The sequence below is a fragment of the Haliaeetus albicilla genome, chromosome 1 (assembly GCF_947461875.1).
Source record: "Haliaeetus albicilla chromosome 1, bHalAlb1.1, whole genome shotgun sequence".
In the NCBI taxonomy this organism is placed as follows: Eukaryota; Metazoa; Chordata; class Aves; order Accipitriformes; family Accipitridae; genus Haliaeetus; species Haliaeetus albicilla.
The window spans coordinates 58,918,201-58,926,447 of record NC_091483.1 but is presented as its reverse complement, the minus strand read 5'-3'; the positions used below and the strand labels follow the sequence as shown (position 1 = coordinate 58,926,447).

Below are 8,247 nucleotides of genomic sequence, written 5' to 3'. Positions count from 1 at the left end.
GTCATCTTAACAGTGTTTGATTTTTCCTCAGTTAAAGTTGAAGCTTGGAGAGTGAACAGTTCTGATAGCGGTCTGTGAAACACTGTCATTTCCTACATAAAAGATTTCAGTATGCTTAGTCTGTGGAACAGCACCTTCTCCAGAGAGGTCTTGTGGGGACCAGGCCTGGGACCCCATTTTTCAGGAAGAGGGGATGAGATGGGCAGGGGCAGCTAATGAGGAGGGTAGCAGAAGAAAGCCCAACAAAACCCTTGCAGATCTTTGGTCTCACAGGACCACCCTGTCTTCTGTCCCATCACTCTCCTGGGAGCTGGCTGAGGCCAACGTACCATCAGGGCAGAAAAATCATCCCTTTGTTAGCACAGCTGAAAGAATCAGAGCTGGCTCTGTCTATAGGTTTAAATGCTTCTTACCAACAAAATCCCCATACTGTAAAGACTCAGCTTCTTCTCAGAACGTATTTACAGATATTTTGCTACTGGTACCAGTCCAGAATTATTAAACTAACTCCTATCACTTGGGATGCACACAGAGATCCTGTGGCTTTGATACAATGCATTTTTACTAACAAAACTGGCTTGGTTCAAGATCAGTTTCCACCAAGACTAAACGAGTGTAATATAAGAGAATGAATTTCCTTTCAAAGGTCAAATCCAGACACGTAACTTCATGAAAGGCATCACAGACTTGTACAGAAGAATTTGCTCAGAAATATTTTATGAGTAGGGGAAAAACTTGTCTCTTTTCCTTATGTGGTCCTGAAAATACCTCATTGCATTGAATGCAGAAGTTTAATAGAATAGCTCAAATTATTCTTGATAATCCGAAATATAAGGATTATAATTTGAATTAAGAAAATATAGCAGCTGACATGATTTCTCCCATCCTCTTTCCTCTCACATTTTCTCACCCGTGCTGTTTTCTTTCTGATACTTCCATGCAGGCTGATTGCAACCTCTGTCTCCATGGCTTCCCTCCCTCCCCATCATCTCCTCCCAGTCTGTATGTCTTGCTTTCCTACTTGGTGGTTTGATCATCCTACCCCTCTCAACAGCCTCTTCTATCTACATGCTTTTCAGAGTCAGGCTTTTGTTTAAACCCTTCATCTCTCAGCTCTTCTCATTCTTGTCTCTGTCTCAGCACTTTGCCTCTGCCTTGCCGTGAGTCCAGCAGTGCCAGCCCAGGTTACACTAATATTTGCTTTTCTCCAAGTAACCTCATGTGTTCTTCCACGCTGTCCTTACACCAAATACAATCCCCAAACTAAAAGAAGCGCGGAAAACCACTGGTGGCCTTTTCCTTGAGTCCCTCATTAAGACTGTCTGTTGTGACACCAGTGAGAGATTCCCAGTGTTATGTTTTCGGATGGAGATGACATGCCGGGAGGTGTGCCCTCACTCGTCACTGGCAGAAGCTATGCAGCCTGCCGGGCTGCGCTGCAGCTTGCTGTCCTCTTTTTGCCCTTCATCTCACTGCCATAGCCCTCCTCCACCTCCAGGTCCCGGCTCTCGGTCGCTCTGCACCCTGTGTAGCCAGTTACACCTGTGGTAGCCGGGTACGAAGCAGTCTTTTGATTCTGATGTTTGCATTCGCTGTGCGCAGGACCCCCCGGCCACAGCTGCTCCGTGGCTGCTCCTCTCCACCCAGGGCCTGCCAGCTGCCGGGGGCTCTGCCCTCCAGCAAGCCCCAGTGCCGGGATGTCACAGCAACACCTCTCTGGTAGCAGCAGCTCTACTTCACCCTTGATGTAAAAGCCCTTTACTCAGGGGAGCGGGCATGCTTGGTATGCCATGTGCTCCTGCTGCATTTTGCCAGAAAACACTCCTTGGGGGCTCCTGGAGCCAGAGAGGTGCATTGGGGTGCTTTAGTTCAGGGGTGTCTGCACGATGCACCTTGGCTGCATGTAAACATACCCTTAGATAACCCTTGCTGCGCCTCCAACCAAACCCACAACTCACAGGGTGCTGCAACAAGCTGCTGCTCTTCTTCCCTCTTGATTTTATTAAAGCTCTGGAGGGAAGAGGGCTCTGCACTTTCGCATAGCCATGGGCAGCAGCTCCTCCAGCACAGAAATAATAATAGTAATATCATTTCTGTTTTTATTATGCTGAGGTCTCTCACATATGCAAAGTGGTTTTCCAGTCCTCGTAATAAAATGAGGACCTGAAAATGCTAGGGTAAAACCCTCTGAATGTAGTATTGCTCTTCTCTCTTAATTTCTCAGCTCAGAAGAGCAGATAGTTTGCACAGGGGATCTTGGAGACGTCTTCTGCCTTGTGGACAGTTGAGAATTCACAGGTGAAAACTTGGATGCTCTCTTCATAGCAAATGTACATTTCTCTAGCTCAAAACTGGAAGCAGTCGCTGGTGAAATCAGAAGCTGGGTAAAATCACAAGGCTGTGTGGTCAGATTTAACCCTGGCTAGGAGACACACTGAGTGCTGCTCTGGTATTTACTTTGAAGTCACTTCTCTTGGAAGGGAAGTGAAACAGGCAAAGCGCAGCAGAAGCAGTTCAGCAGGAAATTAACGTTATGTACTGAAGCAAGCTCTAAGAACAGAACAAAAATCAAGCCAAGTAGAATTCAGCTATTTATTAATCCTTGTAAAAGGGGAAAAGAAAACAAAAGAAGTTGCCTAAATTCACAATTTCTGTCTCTCAGCATACAGAAGAAGCAAGGTCTGAGAAACCCCCAAGACAACATCAGATATCACTGCAGCACATGTAGACACTTGCGTGCTCGGCTGGGTGTGAGCTGCCGTAGAGGTCAGGGGAACAACTAGGAAGGCTTGTGCCTGTGGGAGGGAGGGGGTGTTCACACACATCCCATAATAGTCATGGGTGGTTAGCAGAAAAAAAAGTACTCAGATGACTCAGTGACTCAAAAATAATGGTGAGAGTTGAACCCTTTCTACTCTTCAATGGAGACAAATACTCCAGCAGGACACGGGACACAGGCTGTTAAGAGTGTAACGCAGAAAAAGGAACCTATCAAACAGGAAGGTCACCCAGATATGCGAGATCTCTGTCCCACATAAGCCTTATGTTAACACTGATGATAGTTTTGACCTAAATAGCTAGGTAAAATTAAAAGGCGCTTTTTTTCCTTTTAATTAGCAATTTGCAACAAAACCAGGAATGTTTATTGCAATTCAAAGTACTTGCAAAAATATTTAATTGTGTGATTTCTTGGACACAGGAGAAATCAAATAATCATGAAATAGTTTATTTGCAGCAACAGATGACACTAAACCAGAAGGCCCCTCTGCAGGCTTTTGGTAGGACTGTCCACCTGCACTGCCGTACACTGGCCAGCTTCTTTGTTCTGTGCATTAGCTTGCAGCTTCTGAGCCCTCAGTTGTCTCCAGTCTACCCATTCACCCAACAGTAATGTTCTTGACCTTCTAACCCTAGAAGGAAATATGGCCAAAGATGAATTTCAGCAGGAAATTATGGTTATCTTTGCATTTGCCTTGGCTTTCAGCAAAGCTCTGGGTCGATACTCAAATTTGGAAACTGTTCTTGTTTCTAATACCCACTCTGGTACAGGAGCTTGAAAGCCTATTGAACTGCCTTCAATAATGGGTGGCAGATGTCACAAACCAAATTCCATGAGATCTAAATAATTTTTGAAATAATTCCTTAAAATATTCCCATGGGGCCATAATATGGCAAAAAGAAAAGTAAGATTGGGCCCTTGACGCCCTTTCACCAAACATTACTCATGTTTCCTCATGCCAGGTTTTGGGCAGCAGCCGCTGCCTGCCCCCACTGGTGAGGAAATCCCAAACGCCAAGGCTGGGCGAGCACCAGTGTCCAGCTGTGTGTCTCTCATCATCCAAAGAGGACACAGAAATCAGTAACTGGTCATGCACAAGGGAAAAAGAGGGTGCAGACTACTAGAAGAGCCCAGCATCAGCAATGGGGATGGAAGGAGTAATTAAACATTACAAAATATCCACACACCTTGCTGGTAAATAGGGACAGGCTATGTGACGGGGAAACTTTCAAGGTCACAGTATTTTTCTCTGTTCTCTTTTTTTTAAAAAAAAAAATCCAAGACCCACAGAAAGAATACACATCACATATTGAAGAACAAATTGCACTGCAAGCCATTATGAAAGTTGGATTTGCACACAGTAAGTGTGCAGTCTCAAATCAGGTATAGAAAAGTTAAAAACACTCTGCTTGCCTGTCAATCCAGCTTGAATCTAGAGAGAGTGACCAGCTCAAGCAGGAATACTCTGAGGAGCACTGAAGTCCAGTTCTGATAATTTCTATGGTAATTATTTTACAACTGAGCATGTGAGACAATGCTGGTGATAATTATATAACAGCAACACAGCATGTCTTGTTCCAATATTTGAAGAGGACACCTACCCCTACCAGCTCCTCTATATTCATGGCAGCAAGATGAACAATACAACATAGATTTGTGATGTTATACAAAAAAAATATTTATCAGTTCAGTTCATTTACTTGTAGTGTCCTACAGTTAGCTAATAATGAACACCTGTATGTTTCTGTTTTTTCCTCTTTTTCAATATTTCACAGCATCTTTTCAACTTAATCTGAGGGTTCAAACAAGCCAGTTCTAAAGTGGAATTAAATCCTCCCTAGCTGAAAATTTATTAAATACATATAGTATAAAAGTGAAACTCACCCAGCCTATGTGAAAACTGCAAACTGTATATACATGAATTAAAGACATGGGGCATTAATATTCATGCATTATTTTAGACTTTGTTACAATAGTCTAAGCAATTCACTGTTCTTTAAGAAATTAACCTAGAAGCCATGTTTATCATTGCATGTATCAATTCATACAGAATAAGAACAAGATCAAAATAAAACTATGACTTTTGATGGTACATACATGCTAAGTGGAAGCAGTTGTGACACAGTCACAAACAGGGTCATGGATACAGTTGGTTTGACTTTTAAGTAAGTATAAATAATAACAAAAAAAGTAATTCTTGTTGTATATTTCCAGTCCAGTTGTACTGTCTCCTGAGGAAGACCTGTTGACAAAGTCTATTCAGATGGTAAGCTCTATGGGGAAAAACATGGGATGTGATCCGCATATGGCAGCACTTAGCATAATAAGGTCCCGATCCATGACCAAGTCCCTCCAGCCCTACAGTAAGATAAGCTATATTAGTGATCATAATAACCATTATCTCCTCCGTAGGTTTTCCCATCAGGAACCCTGATGAAATATTTGGCAGGTTGATTAATGGGATTCACTAGAAGAAAAACTAATGGCTTAGTCTGGTCTTCGTAAGAGAAGGCCAAATAAATCTATGTGCTCTAAAATAGTCTCTTACCAACAAATGCAGTGCCGCTTTGACAGAAGCAGTGTTTCATACATTACTCTCCAGGTCCTGCCTGTACTAGAGGGGTATGGCGGGCAGTGGTGGTGGGAAGCCATGGGGGGTGATGCCTGCAGTGTCTCAGTGCTGCCTCCACTGAGGGTGGGTCTCTACTGGAACTAAAGCTGTAAACAGAAAGGTAAAGAACAAGGCAGCAAGGAACACTTGGTGCAAATGGACGGTGAAGACATGTCCTGCCCAGGTGAGAAGGCAAAGGGGAGAGTTAACCTGGAGCAGAGTGGAGTAAAGGGAGGTGGCAGGAAGCAGACATGGAGAAGATGATGAGGCCAAGGGGTTTACATTTAACCTAGAAGTTCAAAGAGAAATCAGTACTAACTCATCTGTTGATTCACTAGATTAACATTTCTCTTTGTTAATTACATTAACCAGAAAGAAACCTAGATCAGAAGGAATTGCTTCAGCTTAATTATTGCAGAGCTATTACTACTCAAAGTAATCAATAGTTGAACATTCCTTCACCTGGGAAATTAAATACAAATTCAAAACTAGCTTTTATTATCTTGCAATAAGCAGTTTTCCAGATCCCCTCCCACCTCTGCTGAGAGGTGTGAGTTGCCAAAGACCTGATGACTTACACTGCCTGGAAGCCAGCCGGGACTTACCTTCAGTGCTGCATAATGGACTCTGCCATCTCTGCCAGACTGCTCCTACAAAAGCAGAGAGTTTATATGAATTTTATAGGCCTTAATTGTTTTTTTTTTTTAAATACTATTAGCTTAGTAATTAGTGGTTTGTTAATAATAACCTTGACAAAGCCAAAATATCTACTGGCATTATAGACAGAGTTGTTTTAAGCAGGAGAGACAGGGAGGAACACAGTGCACTGAGTCAGAAGCACCTCTCTAGCCAATGCTGACACAACTGTGTTGTTAGCAGCAATTTCTACTGCAATGGCCAAGGTGCTTTGGGGGGTTTGTTTTGTTTCGGGGTTTTTTTTTTCTCCTGACTAGTACTCTAATTTCTTCTAGTTCTCTTTTCTTCTACTTCTGTAATCTTTACTACATTTCACTTCTTTCTCTTTTCTCTTTTTCCCAGACATACCCATCCGACCCCAGTTCATCTCAAAATTTAGCAGTTTAACTTGCAGGTAGCAAAAGTCTTAGACCCTAACCAGTGAGATGAGTAACAGGCAGTGTGCAGGAGCAAGGGAGAAAACTAGAACTAGGCTTTGAGCACCTGTGGAAAGGTTGTAGGCAAAAATGTAGAGGGCTCTGAAAAGTACCTATTCCCTCCCATCTGCTACCACTCGTTTAGTACAAGCTGAAGTTGAGCCAACAGAGAAAAATCATGTAAGCACTCCCAAACGTAGTTCAGGTCAAGTAATCTAACTCAGCATAAATAGCCCCTGAGCTACCAGCGAGGTGCTACTAGGGGTGGCAGGGAAGGTGATGCCTAGCTATCGAGGAACAGCCACCACCTGGGAACAAACCTGATCATGCACATGAGCTACTGCAGTGGCACCAGCTTCATGCCATCACACTTCAGTTCACATCATCATCAAGAAAGCTTGAAATATTTTTCCCTTTTCAAAGTGAGGACCTTTATTAAAAAATGAAATTTTCATTAAAGTGTGCTCTTGTTCTTAGTGTTCTTGTGGAAGACAGAAGGAAGAGCAATGTTGACAATGGCTTTACAGAAAGCTAAATCTCTGACACATGGTGTTTTCATTCTTCTCTAATATAAATCTGTTTCCATTGAAGGAGATAAGAAGACAGTAGTTTTACTACGCATCGTTGGGTTGCATTCTAAGAAAGATGATTGGGTTGAATTCTCTGAACTAACAAGGCAGCAGGACACCTACTGCAATCCAGGCTCCATTTCCAGGCCCATACATTATAGGTATCACAAAAAGTATAATTTTGAACAGGGAGCCTGCCACTACCAGGTAGCATCATAGTATAAGTAAAGTGTGGTAATACTTGGAAGAATATAGTCAAGTATTCCTGAAAATTTTACACAGCAGGAGAATTTTGCACACCTATCAACAAGCTCTGCTTGCAGACAGAAAGATGCTTTTTTTCCTGGCTGATAGCTGCAGCCCTGCAAACAGCTGACTACTTGAAAATCAGGCTGGGGTCCTTTTCTCCTTGTGTTGTCACAGAGTCATGGTGCTGGAAGAAACTTTGAGAGGTCATCCAGTGTGTCCCCCTGCCTAAAGGGATGATCAATTATTCCCACGCTGTTTCTGACAGGTACTTGTCCATTAATCATCACTGTTAATGATCCTGGAGGCCATGTTGTGCCTATGGTGCTTGCAGCGGGGGCTGTACAGGTGAACGATTTATTAAGCTCCTCCGATGTACAGTATTGTAGGAAACAGATCCAACTCTCTGTTCCTTACCTGTGTTGGCTTAGAGGAACAAAGAAACCCAGAGGTGAGGGGAAGAAAATAATCATTTCTGCTAGCAGAGAGCCAGGATTCTGAACACAAAGGTACTTTTTGTGTTTTGTTTTGTTTTTTTAATTAGGATCATAGTTTGTAATGGTGATCATGGGAGCAATGCATGACACTTCCTAGCAGAAATCACTCACATTCGTGCAAGAATTTTTGCAGTATACAGCGCTTTCAAGCATAATGGGCTTAGATTCACAAATTTACTGCTTGTAAACTATCAAGACCATAGTGGAGAGATTCAGAATCCCAGAAAGAAAATATACTTGCTATCATTCCAGCTTCTGTTTCTGTGGCACTGCAAAAACCTGGAACCACCTTGTGTGTGTGATGGATTCAAGCAGAAGGCTTTGCCATGCCCATTGGTGCAAGGTAGGAGCCAAACCAAGAGATGTCCACCATTTTGAGTAGTCCCAGGAGCTGACCATGCAAGAGAATAAATCACAAATATCCTAGACGGGA

The 8,247-nt window shown here is 42.9% G+C and overlaps 1 long non-coding RNA gene across 1 annotated transcript; it reads right to left on the bottom strand.

Annotated features, from left to right (window-relative positions):
* Positions 1–3,210: 3,210 nt before the first annotated feature.
* Positions 3,211–6,255, bottom strand: LOC138685729 (uncharacterized). Its single transcript, XR_011325148.1, has 3 exons — positions 5,996–6,255; positions 5,328–5,497; positions 3,211–3,410 (listed from the first exon to the last, which is right to left on the bottom strand). It is a non-coding gene; the product is annotated as an uncharacterized lncRNA (long non-coding RNA).
* Positions 6,256–8,247: the final 1,992 nt, after the last annotated feature.